The sequence below is a fragment of the Pinus tabuliformis genome, chromosome 1_1, assembly GCF_031772625.1.
Source record: "Pinus tabuliformis cultivar Carrire ecotype Pingquan chromosome 1_1, CPIR1, whole genome shotgun sequence".
Classification (NCBI taxonomy): Eukaryota; Viridiplantae; Streptophyta; class Pinopsida; order Pinales; family Pinaceae; genus Pinus; species Pinus tabuliformis.
The window spans coordinates 26650642-26673625 of record NC_142297.1 but is presented as its reverse complement, the minus strand read 5'-3'; the positions used below and the strand labels follow the sequence as shown (position 1 = coordinate 26673625).

Below are 22984 nucleotides of genomic sequence, written 5' to 3'. Positions count from 1 at the left end.
TTGCATTAAACCTTACCTCCCAACATAAGCTAGGTTGATAGAAATCTAGGGAAACCCTTCTCACCTAGCTTGAGGGGCTTGGCAACTCTTTGGTGGTTAACACGATGACCTTGTAGTAGTCAGAGCCACAATCTCTGTAGCACCAAAGGCATCAGGTGATAAGAGCACAATAGAAGGTCATACTTAGACTAGGCATGTAATTAAAATAAACCAAGATCACTGCATCTCACATAAATTCTAAGACTTGCACATCATATAAGTTAGTTAATCATTCAAGCAGCGGGTGTCCATCAGGTCACTTGGTTTTAATTTACCATAAGCAAGAATTGTCACTCCATTAAGGCACTAGTCTCATACTTAAAATTTATTCGAATCATTAATCTTGCTAAGATTTAACCAAGTAATTTGGCCATTGATCTGTGTCTCCCAAACAAGTTAGTTTCCAACTTGTTTTCCTTCACCTCATTCCATAGGGACCACCCCCCATAGCCTGTTGTTGTGAGACAGTTGTTGATTTTGGGTAGCATCGGATGTGCTCTAACCTTGAAATTTGGTGAAGAGGCTAAAGCACATAAGATCTTCAAGACACAAAAATTGTTTGGAGAAATTCCATCCGAATGAGGAATTATTAAAATAATTAATATTTTTAATGGGTCCCTAAGTCTAAACTTAAGAAAATAAAAATATTAATTGGTATTAGTAAAGATAAGGGTGAGAAGCTTCTAAGAGATGAAGATCAAGTCTGTTTTAATTTTAGCCATTGATTAGAGACTTAATCTCGGTCGTTGATTCATCAACAGGAAAAGTATAAGAGAAGACTTGAGGATCATTTGGAGATATACCAGCAAATACTTAGTATCCCAAAGAAATTGATTTTCAAAAAGAAGGAAATCAATTTCAGAGGGAGAGTTGTAGGGTGGAGGAAGAGGAGGGCATCAGCGACAGTCAGAGACTGAGGAGGAGGTGACGTAGGGGCATTGAGAGACAGCGCAGAGGGAGACGCAACCCTCACATAGGCTGACGCAGAGGGACACAAAACCAAGCAAAGTAATGCAGAAGTGGAAGAAGGGTCTACAGGGTGTCAGAAAGTTTCCAAGGGAAAGTCTCAGGTGTTTTCTCTCAATTTCTCTATAAAATCATTCCTTGTAAAGCAATTGTTGCTGAAGATTAATAAAACCCTTATCTGTTGCACCGGTTTTCCCAAATTGGATTTTTCCGGGAATAATTGTGCAAAAACAACTCTGTTGATGTGATTGGTTCTTGTGCATGTATATCCTTATTATTTTCTCTGTGTAATTATGTGATAACTACAGTAGAATTTATTTAATGTTTGTCGAAAGGATTTCGTAAATAACTTATTGTGAAGAATAAGTAAATGAAATAAATTAATTGCTACAGTAAAATTTCAGGTTAGAAATTTTCACAACAGCTAGAACAGAGTCGGCAGGGATCAGAGTGACAGCCTCCGCCCTAAGCAGTTGTCACGATGCCTGTACAATCTGGGTGACAACAGATCCAAACATGTTCATCTTTGAGGTTGTGTAAGTCATCTCTGAGGCCCTTATCTGAGTTTATCTAAGGACCTAATTCGGCCCCTTTCTGAGGGCAGCTCTTGAGGTTTACTTTGCACATGAGGTTTCATTTGGATTTTCGTGAGACAGAATTCGGATTTGTTCTTAGGCATCTTTCTAAGATGAATTTGGCCATAATTAGGGCATATCTAAAACTTTTTTTTTTGAGAAAATTTTGGGACAGGTCTGAAGCTTGAAGTTGAGGCATAAAATTTAATCTTTGAGTCATTCTTAAGCAGGCATTCAAGGCATTTTTGAAGCAGATATTTTGATAATTTAAAGTAGACCTTTACAGCAAACTTGTGGCAGACCTATGACAATCTGAAGTAGAGTTTGATATAGACTTTGACGTTTGCAGCAGACCTCGACCTCTTCTGGAGCAGACTTTGACACATGTTTTGTAGTATATCTTTGGAGCAATCGTTGAAGTCTTAAGCAACCCTTGTTGAAGCAGAGATTGCTGGATGTCTTGATAAGCCTTGAAGCAGACCTCTAGTGAAGTTGTGAAGCAGAGTTGTGAGCTACCCTTGAAGAACTTGTGCGGCAAATCAAAAGCAAAGTAAGAGCACTTGCATTGATGATTTGAGAGCCTACGTGGTGTTGTAATTAGGTCATTGACCCTTGTATGGGAACCCAAGAATTTTATTTTATCTTTTTATTCTATAGGGTGGTCGGGTGGTGCTAGAGAAGGTATTTGTAGCTTCCTTCAAGAGTTTGTCACCTCCTTCCAGTGGAATCTAATTAATCTTGGGGTTGTAGCCCTTCCAGTTGTAGCTGGTAAATCTAAAAGTTGTAGCTTCCCTTGTAATATAAATAGATTGTTCAAATATATCTTGTGTTTCTTTGATGTGATATTATTGATCAATTGTTTTGATACTTAAATTGTTGAAATTTATGAAATATTGATTGACCCCCCTCTCAGTGTTTCCAACATTTATGTTATCAATATTTCCCACATTTATGTTATTGGTAAACAAAATAAAAACCTGAATACAGCTTTCTGATTAATATTATTAGTTGTTGTCTAAATTTATTCTGCTACCTAGTTTTTGTATGTAGCGTTACTTTTATGTAAAGATTGGCAGCAACTGATATGTCTTCTCTACCATTTGGTTATGAAATTGTAGGTATGCATACTCTGGTTTTGAGTATTTAAAAGCATCATGTGAACCTAGGTTAAGCTATCATAGTAAAACTGAGTAGGTGAATGAATGGGGAAATACAAGCTTTGCAGTTGTAATTTAAAAATTATGCAAACTAACTCTGTTTTGTGCAAGGATATTTATGATAGATACTAGATAGTTATATTCAATGTTTGACATCCATGGGGATAGGTGTATTAATAATAAAACCCTTGCTGAACGTTGTAGGTAAAATTCAGAAACTCATATGCTAGCTGTTGTGTCGTTGTACAAAACATACAATGGTGTGTTTTCCTGTATCAACTCCTTCAGTCTTCCCAGATAAAGTGGTCGCAGAGCTTGAGCAAGCTGCAAAAGATGCTGTAGTTGAACAATTTACTTTGCAGAAAAAGTTGCAGTTCCTTCCGATTCTCTTATGTACCTACTGCAAATATTTTGGCCATTAATATTTGTTGATTAAACTACAATTTCCTATGATACACTGGTGAAGCAGGGTCACTGTTTTCACTGTTTCTTGACATCGCAGGAGATGGCAATGGGCCTAGAGCAAGAACTCTCACAAAAATTAATGGACCTAAATGTGACTAATTTCAGTATGGTACCAGTCATAGGTTTGTGATTTTTAAATTCATAGTACCATTGCAGATAGCACAACATTGATACTGTCAAAACTGTTAAAGTTTGGGGAGATAAGCATTTTCCAAAGTTGTTGCAAGATGCAAGTGCAGGCTGTGAGTATATGTGTTCATGTCTGAGCACTGTGCAGGCTGTGAGAGTATGCATGCATGTCTGAGCTTATATTTGTTTTCCATTTCAATAAGCACCACCATTCATCCTTGCAGAAAGAAAAGCCATCCTTGAAATAATGGAAATTGTTTACATTCATCACAGTAATTTCACATAAAACAATCTTCAAAATGAACTCAAAGGCACTATAGAAAATTGTCACACAGATGCAGGTGATCTGTGATATGTGTAGGAGTTCCAGAGTTTGTGATAATAAACCTAAAGGCAATAGCCAGCCTCTCAGTATGACCGTAGAGCATGTCTTCCTTTGCTGCTGCCTCAATAACATGCAGCACAAATTTCCTGGTAGGCACATCCCCTGCTTCCTCCATCTGCCTGGCCAATGTCTCCAATGTAGCATAATTAGTTCAGATTGAGAGCGCTTATACGCACAAGGAATATATGCACCATGTTATTTATTTCAATCAAGCTCCATCCAGGACTCCAGGAGTTTCATTTCCAACTGCTTGTCTTCAATCATTGTTTTCACCTTTGGTACACCTTCCCATTTGCCAACCACAGGATACACATTTGACAGTGATATATAACATCTAATATTGTCAAACTCCAAGACATAACGATGTTGCACTACATGTTCTCCTGGCTCAGTGTCCAAGTGAAATTCCATAGTGCCTAGCAAAGCTCCCCACACACTAGCACACTGCTCTTGAATGAAGTCCTCTGCCTCATCTAAATGGCCAGCACAGCCAAAAAGATCAATTATGCATCTAATTGTCGTTTATACTGTCTTCACATACAATAATTCACCAAGTTTGGACTCACACAAGTCACTCTTTTGTGCTACACAATTTTACAATTTAGATCTCCATGCAAATGTATACATGATGTATAACTTAGTATTCTACACAGCGTGCAAATCCAAGAAACTAATGTGTATAAGTTTGTAGCTGTATATGCTTATACTTGTTTTCCATTTTAATTAGCACTGCCAGTAGTCCTTACAGGAACAAATCCATCCTTGAAATGATGGAAGCTTTTTACATTGCTTACAATACACCTTTTGCATTGTTTACAATAATTCATTCCTTAGAAGCTTCAATATGATCTTAGTGGTAGTACAGCAAGCATCACATATACACGGGCTTTTCATTAGCCGTATACAGGTCCCAACTTCTCAGCATGAGTGTAGAACATGTCTTCCTGTACTGCTGCTGCAACATCGTGCTGCCCAGAGGTTGTGTTAGCACAAAACCTGTCTCTTCCATTTGCGTAGCCAAGGTCTCCAGTGTGGCATATATTTCTTCAGATGGAGTGTTATTTATCCTCCACAAGACATGCAGGAACCATGTTATTTTACCTCAGTCAAGCTCCATCCTGGGGTTTGTTTTCGAAACCCTAGTCCTTCAATGATTATTCTCACATTTGTTACACCATCTCAACTGCCAACCACATGATATGCATTTGAAAGTAGTACACAATATCCAATATTAGCAGGGTCCAAGTCAAAAGGATGTTGAGCTAGACAATCGCCTAGCTCAATGTTCAAGTTTAACTGAATTTCACAGGTGCCTACCAAACCTCACCAAACACTAGTGCCCAGCTCAAATCTTTCAAATGAAACCTTCTGCCTTGTTCAAATAGGCAGAAAGGACAAGAAGATCAATTATGCACTTAGTTGCAGTTTATACAGTCTTCCCAATCACTGTTTTTGTGTTTCACAACTTTTACAACTTAGATCTCGTAATGCAAATATCTGCATGAAAGTGTCTAACACTTATACCCAAGGTGTAAATCCAGGAAACTAATACACCCAATTTGCAGTTCCCTCCGCCTGTACTAGTTTTCCATTAAAGCAGCATTACCAGTAATCCTTGCAGGAACAAAATCCATCCTTGAAATGATGGAAACGTTTTGCATCCCTCACAATAATTTCACGAGTGACAATCTTTGATATCAACTTGGTGGCAGTGTGGCAATCATCACACACACGCAGGTTTTTTGTAATCCGTATAGGGGTTCCAGGGCTTGTGCTGATAAGCGCAAAGGCAATGGCCAGCCTCTCACTGTGAGTGTAGAGCATATCTTCCTTCGTTGCTGCCTCAACATCATGCAGAACGGAGTTTATGTTAGGCACATAACCTGCCGCCTCCATCTGCTTAGTCAAGGCCTCTAATGTTGCATAAATTTCTTCAGAATGAGAGTGTGATCTATCCTCTGCAAAGAACACATGAACTGTGTTATTTACCTCAATCAAACTCCAACCTGGAGCTTTTTTCAACCCCTTGTCTTTCATCATTGTTCTCATCTTCGCTACACCATCCCATCTGCCAACTGCAGCATATATATTTGAAAGCAATATATAATATCCAACATTATCAGGTTCCAGGTCAAAGAGATATTGTGCAGCACGTTCTCCTAGCTCAATATTGGAGTGCATTTTGCAGGCGGCTAGCAAAGCACCCCATGCACTAGCACCCGGTTCAAATGGCATCTTTCTAATCAAGTCCTCTGCCTCATCCAAATGACCAGCACGGCCAAGAAGATCAACTATACATGCATAGTGGTCAACCCCAGGAGTAATGCCATAATCTCTACCCATACAATAAAAGTACTGCCATCCCTTATCAACCAGCCCTGCATGACTGCAGGCAGACAAAACACAAATAAAGGTGATGTGATCTGGTTGCGTGCCTTCTGGCTGCATCACGTCAAAAAGTGCAAGCGCTTCCTCCCCATACCCGTGCATACCGTATGCTGCAATCATTGTATTCCACGAGACTAGATTTTTATTAGACATTTCATCAAAAAACTGGCGTGCACTATCTATACTACCACATTTTGCATACATGTCTACAAGTGCTGTCGCCACAACAATGTCGGACTCAAATCCACATCTAATAATGTAGCCATGGATCCACTTGCCCTGTTGCAAAGCCGCTAAATGTGCAAATGATGGAAGCACACTGGCCATGGTGACAGCATCAGGTTTCACCACGGTCAGTAGCATTTGATTAAAGAGTGCAAGGGCCTCGTCAGCATGGCCACTTTGGGTATAACCAGAAATCATTGCATTCCACGAGACTGGATTTCTTTTTGACATTTTATTAAACAAGTGGCGAGAAACATCCACACTCCCGCATTTCGCATACGTAGCTACAAGGGAATTCTGAGTTGAAACATCCAACTCAAAACCACTTTGCATTATATAGTTATGAATCCACTGGACTTGTTCTAAGTCTCCTAAATTGGCATAGGCTGGGAGCACACTCACCAACGTCACCGTGTTCGGTTTTATATCACCCTTCTGCATTTCATTAAACAGTGTCAGCGCCTCTTTAAAATGTCCATTCTGAGAATACCCGGAAATCATTGCATTCCATGAAACCACATTTCTTTCAGGCATTTTATCAAACAACCGACGAGCAACCTCTAAAATTCCACACGTAGCATACATGTCTGCAAGAGCTGTTGCCAGAACAACATCCCACTCAAATTTATTCTTAATTATGTAACAGTGCATCCACTGACCTTGTTGCAGAGCAAATAAACTAGCACAGGCGGAAAGCAAGCTCACCATCGTGGCCGAATTGGGTTTCGCTCCTGAGAGTTGCATTTGATTAAAAAGCTCCAAGGCTTTGATTCCTTGTCCGTTCTGAGAATACCCAGCAATCATAGCACTCCATGAGAGCGCATTCCTTTTAGGCATTTTGTCAAACAATTTGCGTGCAAAGTCTAAACTACCGCATTTAGCATACATGTCTACCAAAGCAGTCATTACAATAACGTCCGATTCAAACCCATTTCTAAGCACATAACAATGAATCCCCTTACCTTCCGGCAGAGCTCCCAGATCGGCGCACACAGGGAGCACACTGGCCACGGTGACAGAATTTGGCCTCGAATCAGAGAGCTGCATCTTGTTGAAGAGAATCCAGGCTTCATTTGGATGTCCACTTTGAGCATATCCGGCAATCATTGCTGTCCATGAGACCACGTCTCTTACAGACATTCTATCAAAAATTCGGCGGGCAGCATCTATACTTCCACATTTAGCATACATGTCAACAAGGGCATTCGCCACAAATATATCCAATTCCAATCCACGCCTGATTACCTGCTGATGACTCAACCTACCATGTTGAAATGCTGAAAGGCCAGCACAGGCCTTGAGGACAAAGTTGAATGTGTAAGAGTTAGGTATTATTCCTGCCCACTGCATTTGATAATACAGATCAAGGGCATCTTTGAACAGCCCATTGGTGGCATAGCCTCTAAGCATCAAATTCCATTCAAAAAGCTCTGGTTGGCACATTTTGTCAAACACTTGGCATGCATCCTGCATGCTGCCAAACATAGCATATTTGTTGATAAGCTTGGCTTCAGTTTGGTCACACCCAGCTGTGATCAGCTGGGTGTGGAGTTGTTTTAGCATTTTTATGTCGTTGCAGTCCTGCAATGAACGAAAAATACGTTTGTCGTTGATCTGGGATTTGGAGGGATCGGCGGAAGAAAGATTCATAGCGCTTTTAGCCTGTGAGTCGAGTGAGTCGCGTACCATTTGATCTCTTACAGGAAAAGTACTGCAATGGGTGACTTTGGTACAAGCAGAGAAGGCCGCGTTTAAGAAATAAAGGAAGCGGCGACGGTAATGGTGATGGAAGCCAATTCCATAATTTCCATCGCAATAGTCACGCTTGTGCTCCACAGAAAGCATCGTATCAGTGGCAAATGTCAGACAGTGTACTCTATATGTTTACCTTTACTTGTATAAATGAGTTAAAAACGTGGCGAACAACCTAAGCAATCAACATAGATGATCAACCTTTAAAACATTTACCTGAAATCCAAAGCATTCAACCACCCAACAATTCAATGGAAATTTTATGTGCGTGAGTTACATTACAATATTTCAAAGGCATTCAATAATAACTCAATAACTTTATGTGAGAGTTGTGATTGTGGTTTCATAGTGAAGAGGGTGGTAGAAAAAGCACGGACTAAAGTTTCATTGGTTGAGCAACATGAATGAGTACTTAGAATTCAGTGTAAGTAGTGTAAGTACTTTATGAATATGATGTAATAGTATTTTTGATACATTGAGATATAATACTTTGTGAATTCAATAGAATAGTTTGATGGTGAATTTACAAAATAGTAATTTTGTGGTAAAAAGGTGTAAGTTCTTATTAGTGGTTTTTAATTAGTTGTTGTCAATGTTTTTATGTATTTGTCTAGTTTCATGGAATATGTATTCAATTCATATTTTTAAGTTAGGTGATCTAGTTTATATCATGGGTTTATTATGGATACTTCTTTAATTTTATCTACAAAATGTGAGAAAACATTTTTTAAGTTTTTTTATCAAAATTTGCTTGGGAACAAAAGGTGTAAACCCTTGGTGAATTTGATCGAATAGTCACTCCATTAATTGGACAAAATTTTAAAATATGTGTATCTGATAGAATAATGCATTAGTTATAGCAAATTGTAAACAAAACAACTAAAGGAGTGAGCTCAATTAGTTGTTGTGAATATTGCTATGTGTTTGCAAATTCCATGTTGGGGGTGGCGAGGGGGACGGGCCAATTTGAAACCCCTTTAGTGAGGTACATTAATATATAATTTATGCCAAGAATATTGAAAAAGTCATCCATAAATGTGGGGAAGCATCTTTTTTTTTTTTGGTAATGTGAGGCTTGAGATGACTGGCACACCTAACATGTGGCTTGAGTAACCGCGACTCAGGGGCATCTAAGTCATCAAAATCACTCTGAGATCGTACCTGGTATGGGCCACACTAGCCCTTAGCATGACTGAATTTTTTCCCACGGAGTTTCGAGCCAATGACGTGGGGGGGGCAATTTGAAACCCCTTTAGTGAGGTACATTAATATATAATCTATGCCAAGAATATTGAAAAAATCATCCATAAATGTGGGGAAGCATCTTTTTTTCTGTTAGGTAATGTGGGGCTTGAGATGACTGGCACACCTAACATGTGGCTTGAGTAATCGCGACTCAAGGGCATCTAAGCCATCAAAATCACTCTGAGATAACACCTGGTCTGGGCCACACTAGCCCTTAGCATGAATGAATTTTTTCCCACAGAGTTTCGAGCCAATGACATGGGGAAACATCTTTTGAATTTCTTCATAAAATATCTTTAAACTATATATATATATCTATATATATATATATATATATATATATATATATATATATATATATATATATATATTGGATGGAATAACATTATTTTATAAGAAGTTGTAAATTATTAATTTGATGAAATAATATTCTATTATAGCCTCGAGGGTTAGTTCAATCGATTGAGTCCTCATTGTTAAAACACCTTTATTGTTGAGAGGTTATGGGTTCAATTATCTCAACACTCTCGGGGTTAGGCTCAATAGTTGAGTTGGTAGGAAGTGATCCCTTCGAGTGGATCTGCATGGTACAGATATTTTGTGGACATAGTGATCATCGATCTCTAGGGTCCATGAACCACATAGGAAAAAGATATAAATATTTATTATAATAAAGAGTATACATTATTATGCATTGAACCTCTACTCGAAAATCTCAAATCTAGATCCAATCCTTGGACTAGCTCTTCTTTCAACATGTTTATAAGGAATTAAACATGAAGCTAACAAGCTCTCTCTGAGGAAGCACTCTCTCTTCCTTTTATAAGGAGTTAAACATGAAGCTAACAAGCTCTCTCTGAGGAAGAACTCTCTCTTCCTTAAGGTCGTTTTGAATCCATGAATTTATTGATGGATTCGAGTTCAAATCGATGGACCTTCAATTTTAACTTTTTTTTTATATATCAAAATTTTTGAAGATTGTGAAAAGAAACTATAGTTGAAAATGGTATTAATTGTAAGTAGGTATTTGATATTTAATTGATAATGTCGAAACATATATATATATATATATATATATATATATATATATATATAATTTAGAAAGAGAAAAAAATGGAGTATATTATTAATGAATTTTACAAATTAACAATATATTTGTTATAAGTATAGGCATTGAATAAATTTTGATAGAATGATATTTTTGCTATTTAAAATATAGGTCTTAACAAAATTTAAAATAATATTTTTATCGTAATATAGTGCAAAATATTTAAATTATGTAATTTTTATAATTGAAAAGTACAATTTTATGTTGGGTGTGGAAGCTGATTATCTTCTTTATTCAGAGGTATTGTCGCATTGGACCGCAGTTCGTAATGTGGCGGCAGTGCCACCTATAAATGTGTGCCGCCTGGGGGTCCAGGGGGAAATTTGCTTTTAAAATGTTGTAATTTCATGGTCAATCTGGGTAGTTTATTAGGTGAAGATTTAATGGTAGAAGTTATGTTTAATTTAGTGTTTTTTGCCCTAGAAGGAAACCCCTCACTATATATGAGGGAATTGTATTGCAGCTATGTAGATATGTATTCTGAGTGAGAAAGAGAAAGGAGATTGTATGAGAGAGAAGAGGGAATTACAACAAATTTGTTGTAGGTTGTATCTCTTCATTTTTGTTGGATAATATAAAAGGAAGGACTGGTTGTTTCTCCGTGGATGTAGCCCAAATTGGGTGAACCACGTATATCTGTGTCTCTCTTGTTTATGTGTTTTCTGTGTTTATATTTCTGCAATATTTTATGTGTTCCATTGCTCTGTAATATATAATTTTCTAACATTTTAATAATTTAATTTTGAGATAAAAATGTTAAAGTACAATATTCTTTGTTTATCATGGAATAAGTTTGAGGTTCCTCGTTGGGGTGATGAACATGGATCATACGTAGGAGAGTGGTAATGAACATCCCCCACAGGGCAACCATGATGTTGAAGTGTGTTGAGCAAGTAGCGCTAGGAAGTTGTTGAAGGAATGTTCTCTAGAATGTCAAGGGTATAGTTTCAATGACCTTGGTTTGGATAATCATTTGTAACATTTGGGAAATGAAACTTGTAGTTGAGGAGGGAAGTGTTGGCACCATTGTTGTGGGTGGCCTTCTCGGAGAGTCGAAATGGTTCATTGGTCGATGTGTGTCCTTAATTGTGCTCTAAGGGACTGAGTATGGTGAAGTATGGTTGTTTAGTGATGTTTGGGTAGTAATCTAGGACCCGAGACCGAGTTTCCTGATGGGTTCATGAACTACCGAGAATTCAAATTGTGGTGGAGGAAGCTCCTTGCAAGGGCCCCATCAATATGTTGGACTACGAAGTGGTAGGGTGGTAGCACTAGAATTTCGACGATCCTCTCAAGTAATTCATCCCCCTTTTTCTCATCTTAGAAGGTGTATCTAGTATTCACTAGTTGTGTGGCATATTTTTCTATTAAGCCTACTTGACTAGGTGTTTCATGCATGGAGTAAGAGGTCTTGACAACCAAATTTCATGTCTTTATTTTTCTCCTTAGAGGGGCTTAGTGTTGTCCTTCTTCCATCTTAGGAGGGGGGGTTGGTATCATTTTTGGCTCCTTTGCGCCTCAACCGAAAATGGATGGATTTCTATCAAGAGTTCTTATTAAGGAGCCTCGTCGTTGGAATTATGGGTACACTGGGGTTGGGAACACATTACCCTTTTATTATTGTTTTCTATAAAGGGTGGTCGCGGCCAATTTTGGGTATCGTTCATTTATAATTTGGTGTTCCGGTGATTTAATTGTAAGCTAAATCCCTGTCATTTAATTTGTCAACCCGAGACTTCGTAAAACGTGGTATGCCTGTACTATATGTACGAGGTGGTTATATTTCAGATTATATTAATCTAATGCAATTAAAACTAATTACAAAACAAATTAAATCAATCCAATTCGAATCAAACCATCCCAAATATATAGAAATTGAAATCACACATGCTTGAAATTAAAATCACACTTGCAGAATTGAAATCACACCACACTTGCATAATTGAAATCATACATGTTGGAAACTTAATCACACTTATTGAAATGAAATCACACTTGTTGAGAGTAAAAGCACACTTACATGAAAAGAAATGAAATAAAACAACTACACTATGTTACCAAGATGTACAAAGATGTGCAAATTGTGGTTGATGGGGGCCCTCCATTCCTCAGCAAGCACATTAAACAAAATATCACATCTTGGATATCAAAGTAGCATTATGTATTTCATAAAGATGAATTTACAAGATATTAAAAGAATTCTCTCTCCTCACTGTACAAACCACATGGATAGAACTTGGAACCTCCAATTAGCAACTATCACTAACAACGACCCTAACTAGTTACAATTGACAACTGATAACTAACAATTAACAACCCTTTGTATGAAGGGTGCACTCATATTTATACAAAAATTGAGGATAACTATACAATAAATATAGATCCTTAGATCTCTCCTAAATCCACATTTATCTCTCATGGTTACAACGAATCTCCTAAAAATGTAAGATACAAATCTTCTCAAAATCCTCTCATCCATGATTCTTCTCCTTTGGATGTGCATAGTTAATGATCCACATCTTCTACAATTATTCCACAAATCCTCATGAGTTGGAATTTGAAATTAGAATTTGTGGTTGGGTGGCCAAGTAGGACCCTTCTAGAATCTCCAAGTAGGCCTACAATATCACAAAACTCATAACACTTTTAGATATATATGAAAATATGTTAATTTCCTAACATTTAATCACAAATTCACTTATAATACTTAAAATCAATGACTTGGAAAATAATAATGATAAACCCATGTAATGATGAAAATGGTTACTTAATGTAAGGTTATGGGGCTATAGAGTTATGGAATGAGGGTAAAATGATGGAAATGAAGGTGAAAGTGGATGACATTTTGGAGACCCAACATACCCCCCAACTGAAGATGTTGCATGTCCTCATGCAACCATCGCATTGATTGCTTTAACCATAAGTTAATCATCTTGAAATGTTTTGCTTCTATATGAGCTTTGGCTTTATATTGATTCTCTTTTAACTTTGCATAATCATATCATTTGATAACTTTATTTTTTTTGCAAAGTGTACTTTGAAAGATATTTGATTGCAACATATATATTTTTTATGGTTGGTTCTTGTGTGACAACCAAAATTTTATGAGTATTGGTTCTTGTGTAACAATACTTTTATTATTTTTGTTGCATCAAAATACTTGAAAACATTGAGAATTCCTTTTTAAGTCCCATAGTGACTATCAACCATTTAATGTGCTCATCAATTGATCATTGCAAAACATATAAACTTTTTTTTGAATCAAAATGCAATAATAGTTGGTTTGGGAAAAATATGTTGGTTAGGATGAAATGAAATGTGACATGTGGCATGAAATATGAATATCCCTTCCCCCCAACTTAAGGTGTTTTTAGTTTTCTTGCAAATGAGAAAGGGAATATGAATGTGGTGAGGGATTTTCCAAAATCACAATTTTAGCATTTAAGGAATTACATGATTAAAAATTAGAAAATTACATACCTTCACTTACCTGAAAAGTGGACAAGTTATGTATATCAAAGAGTGTGGCTATTGCTACTGGATCATGGAATATGAAGTAAAAGAATTTGATTTGCTTCTTCTTTCCCTTGGTTGTATGAATTGAGGATGAGATTGGAATATTTATTGTTATGCCTGCTGAATTGAGTCCTACTGGAAACTGCTAAAATCATGTAGTCTTCATTCGTTCACACTCGATGGCATAATTCTTATTTATGTGAATAGATGTGTCTATGTCGAACATAGAAAATAAATTGTTGGATTACTAGCCATCAATGAATGTCATTAACCAACACGAGACTACTCACCATTGATGTCAATGAGAGTCAAGATGCCTAACTACATCTTACTAGGTACGAATAGATGTGGCATAGTTGAGTCACCTAGAAGATCCAAAAAACAGGGGACATTGATGCATTCCCACTGTTTATTGGTGAGAGAACTTGCCATTAAGGCATGTAAGCCTCAAGGTACTTGAAAGATCTCTAGTCTTGATCCCAGATGATGTGTTGGAGTCGATGGGTCAAAACTTGTTAGAAGGGAGGCTTTAATGAATCCTCCATCATCTCACGTGAGTATGAAATAATAATTTGAAGGACTATATATGAAAGATTTCCATTGAAGCAAGGTTTATTTTACAGAAAAGAAATGAAAAATGGGGTGACTCGGCTTTGTAAGGGAGTTGAATGACTTTATTTTTGGGTTAAGGGTGAGTAAAATGAGGCAGGAAAATATGAAGATTGCAAAGGGAAATGAGTTTTTGGTAGTAGAGAGATGGACAATTATGGATCAACTACAAGCTTAAAATGTGTAGCAATGGTAAAATTGGTATGTGTTTAGTAACAATGGTGTAGTGGATCTAATTTTACATTGAATGATCATGCTCTTTTGAAACAGACTTGGTCTTTAAAAAGTAACTCGTGCATATAATGCTCTTCTTTCATCATCCTAGACCTTGCAAAAACTTAGAAATTTCTGCAATAAAATGTAAGACTATCAAAATGGAGAGGTGATTAGTCCCTCTTAATTTGATATATAAACAAAAAAACTCAGAAATAATACTAATAAAACAAATTCAAGAACGAAAAATTGAATGCACTTCTATCTCATCAGTACCATGGGTCACTTGTTATTGTTTTGTTGGTGACTTCTTCATTTGTTTCTAACCAATTTTTATCTTGAGACCTCTTCTCAACACACTTAATGCTTCATCAATATACCACAAACCAAATTTTCATAAGCTATTGAATTGCGTCAATTCCGCAACTACCAAAAATACAGATCATTGCACTGCCTTGACACTTTACAACTTGCAATTAGACTCGGATGGTGGTTTTTCAATTATTGTAGATAGATTTTTAAATATTTGTATGTTTTTATGAAATTCTAAGTCTGTAACTGTGTTTTTCCTTTTTCTCTAGTGCTCCACCCTTGTCCATGATCTTGTGGATCAAGAAAATGCTCAAAATTCAAAATTCTTGGATTAGCTTGAAACCAATGCCAAATCGTAGATCTCGTCGCCTTGAATCCAATGCACTTTGTTTCACTGAAATACAACTTTGGATGCTCCCGAAATCGCGTTCTGGTCGTTTTGTGAAACAACGAAAAAAATGAATTTTTGAGTTACAAGAATACCCAGTCAGTAGTGCGTACGCTGACTGGGTCATGACACTTAGCAAGTTTTTATTGGACCTCATCATTGTCCAATGTGTGTTTACATTTGTCACAAGTTGATTGGTTGACACGTGTTTGTTTTTTATTGGTTACAATTTTGTGTATGGTCACCTAAAATATGTTAAGTGCCAAAATTTCCCTCCTTGAGAACTGAAACCATGACCTCCATCCTACCAACAAAGCACTTAACCAACTCAACTATCACATGCTTTGTTAATTAATGTCCCAATTTTCATATTTAACTTTTATGAGCACATTATTTGGGAAGGGGGTCAGGGCTAAGCCTTAGCCCACACTCCTATGCAACGTAACATGACCACGAGCACAGAGGATTTAGGGCGGTTTTAACTGTCCTACAATTTCAACCATCGGTCGAGAAGGCCAGATTTGCATGTCATTCCTGTTTCCTGGGTGCACAAGCTAGGTTTGGGTCGGATTGTAGGCTTATTAGTAGCAAAATTGGGAAAAAACTTAAAACAATGATATCTTTCTCAATTTTTGGCCAAATGAGGTGCAAAAAGAGTCAAAACAGGGGTTTTCGACAATTCTAGATCCATTGAAGACATTATTTTTTCTATTTGAGCTTTATAAAATCCTATACTTATACTTTTGATTATGAATTTAGATCCCTTATCCATTTTTATTGAAAATTTTTAAAACTAACTTTGTTCAATTGTCTTTATGACATTTTGAGTCACAAAGAGCGCAAGAAGAGAGCATACTCAGCAACATTGAAACTCTTTATTCATTTGGAATGTTAAATATAAAAGACAAAGCAAAATGATTTGATCTCTAGCTTCAGATTGTGGCTCTCAAAACTCTTATTCATTCTGTTAAACTCACATGGAAAACATAGAATATAGGAAAGATAAATCATTGAGTTCAATTTTTATTAACAATAGATGTACATTTATAGTACAATAGGTGACTCTTGGGATTCAGATCCCAAGGTCTCTTGGACTGCTTTGTCCATTCAACTTCCACGCTAACCCTTTAGGATTAGGTGTCCAACATTCCCCCCCTTAATCCGAAGGGTTATGTATGAGTCCAAGAAAAGAGCTGTAATACAAAATGTGCAAAGAATGCATGGCAGCACTAGGCTGAATGTGCTCTATGAAATGTTGGTAAAAAAGGGCGGTGGTTTAAGGATGACCACCAACACTGGAACGCTTAGTGCAGTTCCCGGAACTCTTCCAAAACTGACAAGAAACTGAAGTTTTCTGCTAGAGGAAGTGATCCTATTTTTAAAGAGGGAAACCTTCAACCATAAAAGGGAGGTATCACCCCGCATAAAAGGTAAAACTTCAACCTGAAAAGGGAAGTCTCAACCTGTGATGGTTTAAGGATAACCAACAACTCTGGAATGCTTAATGCAATTCCTGGAACTCTTCCAAAACTGGCAAGAAGCTGGTGCCTTCTGCTAGAGGAAGTGTTCTCAATCTGTGATCACGGGCATCTTTGTCTCTGGCTGCAACTCTGAAACTGGTGTGGCAGGTTGTGGCTCAGGCTCGCTTGATGTGACTTTGAAGCTTGTAGATGACCATCATTTCCCCCCCTGTCAGGTACAAGGTGAGAAGATGGAGAAGACTCAACTGCAAGACTGTTCAATACTCTGGAACAAGTTCTGACATGTGTTTGGAATATCTTCTTGGCTATTGATGCCCATTGCCAAGAAGCGATCCATCCTAGATGAATCTTTGTTCTTGCAGGACGTTTGTTTCTGAAGCATCTGTTTGAAGAATGACTGGTTTTATGACAGTGCTCACATGGATGAAGATCAAAACAGTGATCTTTCAGATGGCCAACTCGATCACAGTGTTGGCATTTCTCAATCTGTTGTTGTTGTTGTTGTGGAAGAGGAGCAGATTCTGGAATAGCTGAAGCTGAACTGGCATGGGAAGCAGGTGAACTGTCATGAATGAATCCAGCACTCTGAAATTGAATGGGCTTGGCATAGTCTGGAATATGAAAGGACAAGTCCTTGTCATATCCAAGACCAGTTCTGTGCTTGTTGTGGACAAGCTGTTCCCAAGGTCTGATGATGGGCTTGGGAAGTGCAGACTGAACCTCTGCATCTGCATGTAACTTTGCTGCTTTATCTGAATGAACTGTAACATTTTTAACATGCTGCTGATGGGTGGTTGTCTCAATGTTCTGAACAAAAACAAGTTCAGAATGGTGTCTATTTTGATGTAGCTCTTCTTGCTGTAGCTGTGATTCAAGCTGCAAAAAATCGATCTTTTCTTGTGCATTTTGTAAACATGTCTGAATTTCTGAGAGAGATCCTTTGCTGATTTGTAATGTGTCATCAACAGTAGATAATATCAAAGTTTTAAGGAACTATAATACTTCACTGGTTCTGGTCATCTGTCTTAATGCAGAAAAATAATATCTACTCACAGTACACAGCAATATCCTTTATAAATGTCAGCAAATGATCAATGTGCAGCATAAAAGATTACAATCAGCTCAACAAAAACTTTATAAAGCAGTTGAATCAAGGAAACAGTGCACTATAGTGAGTTTTAAGTACAATTCCACAATTGGGGCAGCAGCAACTGCAAACTTGCTTGGATCCTTCAAGTACTCCTTCACTTTCAAATCAGCATCAGCAAAAAAAACTTCAATAGCTGGCAATTTCACAACTGTACCATTTGCATGCGGAAACTTATCTTTCATGTGGTTCAAAATCATTCACCATTGATTTCATACTTTCATTAAAAGTCATCATATATGGAATTATCTCAATTCCAATATCTACTCTTTAGCAGGCAAATTCATAACTTCTTAAACCCACTGACTCAAATCATTCAAATGCTCATCAACCCAATAAACATTATTCATATATGACCAAAATTCAATGAAATAATGTGCCCATTATTTTAATCGATGAAAGGCTTGGACTTGTCCTTACTCAATGCGCCCTTGATCTTTTAGCATTGGTACAAATGATCCCCAATGAATCTCAGCCCCCTTTTACATACAAAATCAAATTGCTGAAACGACAAACACTGATATATCTCGTCCCTCCAGGTTACAAAATCAAAATATTGAAATGGTAGTCACTTCAGTTGAAACTTATATTTCCAAAGCAAGTTCTTTGCATTAAAACTGAAATTATAAGCCCTTGGACCAAAAGAGAACTGCTTACTGCTACTAGAGACTAGATATAGATTTACTTACTGCTTCTTAGATTTACTTACTCTACTAGACACCGGTCTTCAAGAAAAGAATACAGAGATAATAAATAGCATCATACTGAGAAGCAAAATTCAAAACTTCCCATGTTAACAAATGGTGATCTCACCCAAGAGCACAGAAATTCGAGGCCCCATCAAGGCGGTCCTCAAATCTTAGACCCAGGTATGCCATGCTCTAACTCAAACTGCTCATAAACATTGTTGTGCAAGCCTGCTACGGAAAACACCTATACATTTGATTTCATGGGAAAAGACTGCACTCTTGTGGAAACTGCACACCATGCGCTGTAACTGTCACTCGTTTCTAAGGAAAATATATTGCTTGTTGGTCTTCAATCAATCTGGGTGTGTTCCAGCAAGATGATATTAATGGCCTCCTTTGATAGCAGTAGCAGCAAACTTCAATCTTCAGCCCAAATATCTGTGCACAGCAATCCTACCAACGGCAAGGGAACTCAGCCTCTTATAAATGATGGCTGTAGTAGCTTACACAGCCCACAATACCCCAACTTGGCTCATATGTAACAGCAGTTTGGTTCTTTTCTTTTCGCAGATATACTTAGCCACGAATGAGGAGATTTTTAGCCTTTGTTTGCAGGTAAAACTCAGTCCTAAAGTGACTGCAGTCGGTCCTATATGGAAAATGGATACTCAGCCACCCTAACAGAGAAAACTCAGCCCCTTGTAAGATATTAGCTCTCAGCTCTGAAATAAGATAAACTCGACCCCTTTAAGCAGTTAACTCGACTAGCAACTCACAGGAACTCAGCCTCTTCCTTGACAGTGAAACTCAGTCAACAATGTAAGCAAACTCAGCCAACAAAGCAATAGATGAGTCGGCCCTCTTCTTTGATGGTGAACTTGGTCCCCTTTGTGGCTCCGATTGTGAACTTCAACCAGCAACAAATGAGGAACTTCGACGTCCACAGAAATGTCTCAGATTTGGCTCTTCTCCATAAAGATATTCAGCTGATGAATTTTTCACACTCCACAATTTAAAGATCTTACGGTCCAGCCTCTGCGCCGTGGGGTCTCTCCGCGACAAAATTGAAGTGCTCGAAGAAAGAAGCGCTTCAAGGCTGGTCGCCGATTCGAGTGTCCTCAGTTCTTTATTTACTAAAATTCTCTCGTCTGTCAAAGGCCGCCTTGAGATCAAAGCTGACGGTGATAGCCTCAAAAATTACATAATCGACAACATTAACGAGTTTGAAACCCTTCAAAAGGAATTGGCGGTGGCGTTTAGTGGAGTCCCTGATGCGGCAAAGTTGGTGATAAAAGCTCTGGACAGCTATGATTTCGCAGAGTGCGGCTTGACCCACATAGAGGAGAAGAGGCCCCAAATTTCTATAAACAGAAAATGTCGCATCTTACTCTTAGATCCTCTCTTCCTCGTTTTTCGTAACGATGATAGTCGTGTTGTTCAGTCGGATGTCAAGGATTCGGCCCGGAAGATTGCAGGAAACCCAAACCAATGCGAAGACAGTCGTAGTCATGATAATTACTTCACTGTGTCAAAGCTTTGATGTGGGACGAAGACGGTGATACTTTGATCACAAATTAGAACAATAATCCAATTGTAGAAATTCATTGTCACCCAATACAGAATCTATCAAGCCTTCGTTGTGGTTTTGAAATGCTTCATAACAAATACCGATCCGTAGAATGCGCTATTCACTGCCAGAACAAAGCTTGGTTTTCAAGAAGTTGTGCGCAGAACAGAGTTTAGTCTTCAAAGAAATATGTTGCCTCACATAAAGAAACCTAACAAATAAATAACGCGGACTGCATTGGCAAAGAATTTAAATTCTAGACAGAATTCTGAGCAAGAGCGTGGCTGGAAAGCAAATTCCAAACTGAAATCTGAGCAAGAGCTTTAATTCCAGAATGAAATATGAGCAACATCCCAGCGAAAACGTACACAGTGACAGAGATGTCAGTGTCAAGCCCAGAGCAAGAGCGTTAATTCCATAATGAAATATGAGCAACAGCGTCCTAGCAAAAACGTACACAGTGACAGAGATGTCAGTGTCAAGCCCAGAGCAGCGCAGGACAAAGCAGCGATATTCAATTACTACCATATCCTAGGCAGAGGCAGAGCAACGCAGGACAAAGACGTTATATATGGCAGAGGCAGCATATTAGGAGCGCTGGAAAAGAATATGGACTGACATGCACATAATAGGCCACAGAAAAACAAGTGGCTCTGATACCATGTTAAACTCACATGGAAAACATAGAATATAGGAAAGATAAATCATTGAGTTCAATTTTTATTAACAATAGATGTACATTTATAGTACAATAGGTGACTCTTGGGATTCAGATCCCAAGGTCTCTTGGACTGCTTTGTCCATTCAACTTCCACGCTAACCCTTTAGGATTAGGTGTCCAACACATTCTCCTTCTTCTCAATTCCTTTTCTTTCTACATCTTCCTACAAATTATTAGTGAGTTGGGTGGCTCTTACTACACTACCAATAAATAAAATTTCAAAAAAATGAAATTTAACATAAAAACTTAAAAAAAAAACATCATTAGACTTGGTTTTATTCATCAATTATATCCTACTCTACTCTACTGGAAATAGAAAAATTGATCAAGTGTATGCATATTTCCAGTGTAACCATGTGCATAACAGGAGTAAAAATATATTCATGCTTAGTTCTGAAAAATATTCATTAAAACACATCAAAGCATGAAAAACCAATTGTTTTGATAATGCAATTAAGAAATAAGGTGATTTGGTACTTGATTGGAACCATCTTTCAATAAGGCCATGACATTCCTGATTACTTTCTTGGTTTAAATCACTTTGAATATCCTCATTTGTTATGAATTCCTCATATTATAGTAGAGTCTCCCCATCACAGTATTGCATATTCTTCAGTCTCTTCAACAAATTGATAAGAGGAATCCAAAGAGACTTGAATATCTTCTTGTGGAGGTGGAGAGATAGATAATTTTTTTAATGCAGTTAAAATATACTCTTCCTGAGAAGCAAATATCACAGTTGTTTCTAGGATTGGAGAGAGTTCTTGAAAACATGAAACTAAAAGTCCGATTAAGAGAGAAATATGATGGAAGGAATGATCTGCACGATCATTTAGCAAAATGGACTAGTGTGTATGGGACGGATCCGCAACTTGAGTGGGTACATCTATTCTATCACACCTTGGATGTAATACCCATGGATTGGTACCTAGAAATAGAGCTCTATTGGATTGGATGTAATACCCATGGATTGGAGCACCATGCGTTGGAATGCTATAATGTGACTTCTGAAGAACAAGACGAGGATCCAAGAAACATTAATATCCCAGAGGCATAAGGCCACCATGAAGTTGAGGCACCATAGATGGAGAATCCAAATATCACCGCTCCACTGAAAACTAGACAAGTGAACATTGGCACAGAGGCGGAGCTAAAATTTGCGAAGATAAGGGACTATTGGGATGATGCTACAGTGGACAAGGTTACTGAGTTTCTCTGCGAATATCAGGATTTGTTTCCCAAAAAAAAATCAGACTTAAAAGGCATCATAGGCAATTTGGGAGTGATGAAAATAACGTTGAAACTAGACGCGAAGCCTGTTAAGCAGAGGCCATATCGCCTTAATCCCAAGTACAAGGAAAAGGTCCACTTGGAGTTGGATAAGATGCTTGCAGCAGGTATTATTGAATCAGTGGAGAATCTAATTGGGTGAGTCCAATGCTAGTTTAGGAAAAGAAGCAGAAAGATGAAATAAGGATTTTCATAGATCTCAGGAAGTTGAATGATGCTTGTGTTCATGACCCTTTTCCAACTTCGTTCACCGATGAAGTACTGGATAATGTTGCTGGGAAGGAGGCCTATTCATTCAATGATGGGTTCTCTAGATACCATCAAATAAAGATTGCGTTAGAAGACGGGAGTAAGACTACCTTCACGACTAAGTGGGGATGCTTCCAGTATACGGTAATGCCTTTTGGACTTAAGAATGCGTTGGCAATCTTCTCGCATGTAGTCATTGTGTTGTTCAAAGAATTCATTCACAAGTTTTTGGAGGTATATTTTGATGAGTGGATGGTGTTTGGACTGGTAAAATGCCATGTAGCTAGTTTGCGATTGATGTTGGATATGTGCCAAAGGTATCAGATCGCGCTAAACTTGAAGAAATTCTTATTTTGTGCCCCTTTCAG

General features: G+C 37.8%; 1 pseudogene; it reads right to left on the bottom strand.

The window, feature by feature from the left end:
- Positions 1-3611: 3611 nt before the first annotated feature.
- LOC149211429 (pentatricopeptide repeat-containing protein At3g12770 pseudogene) lies at positions 3612-8202 on the bottom strand (annotated as a pseudogene).
- Between the last annotated feature and the right edge of the window lie 14782 nt (positions 8203-22984).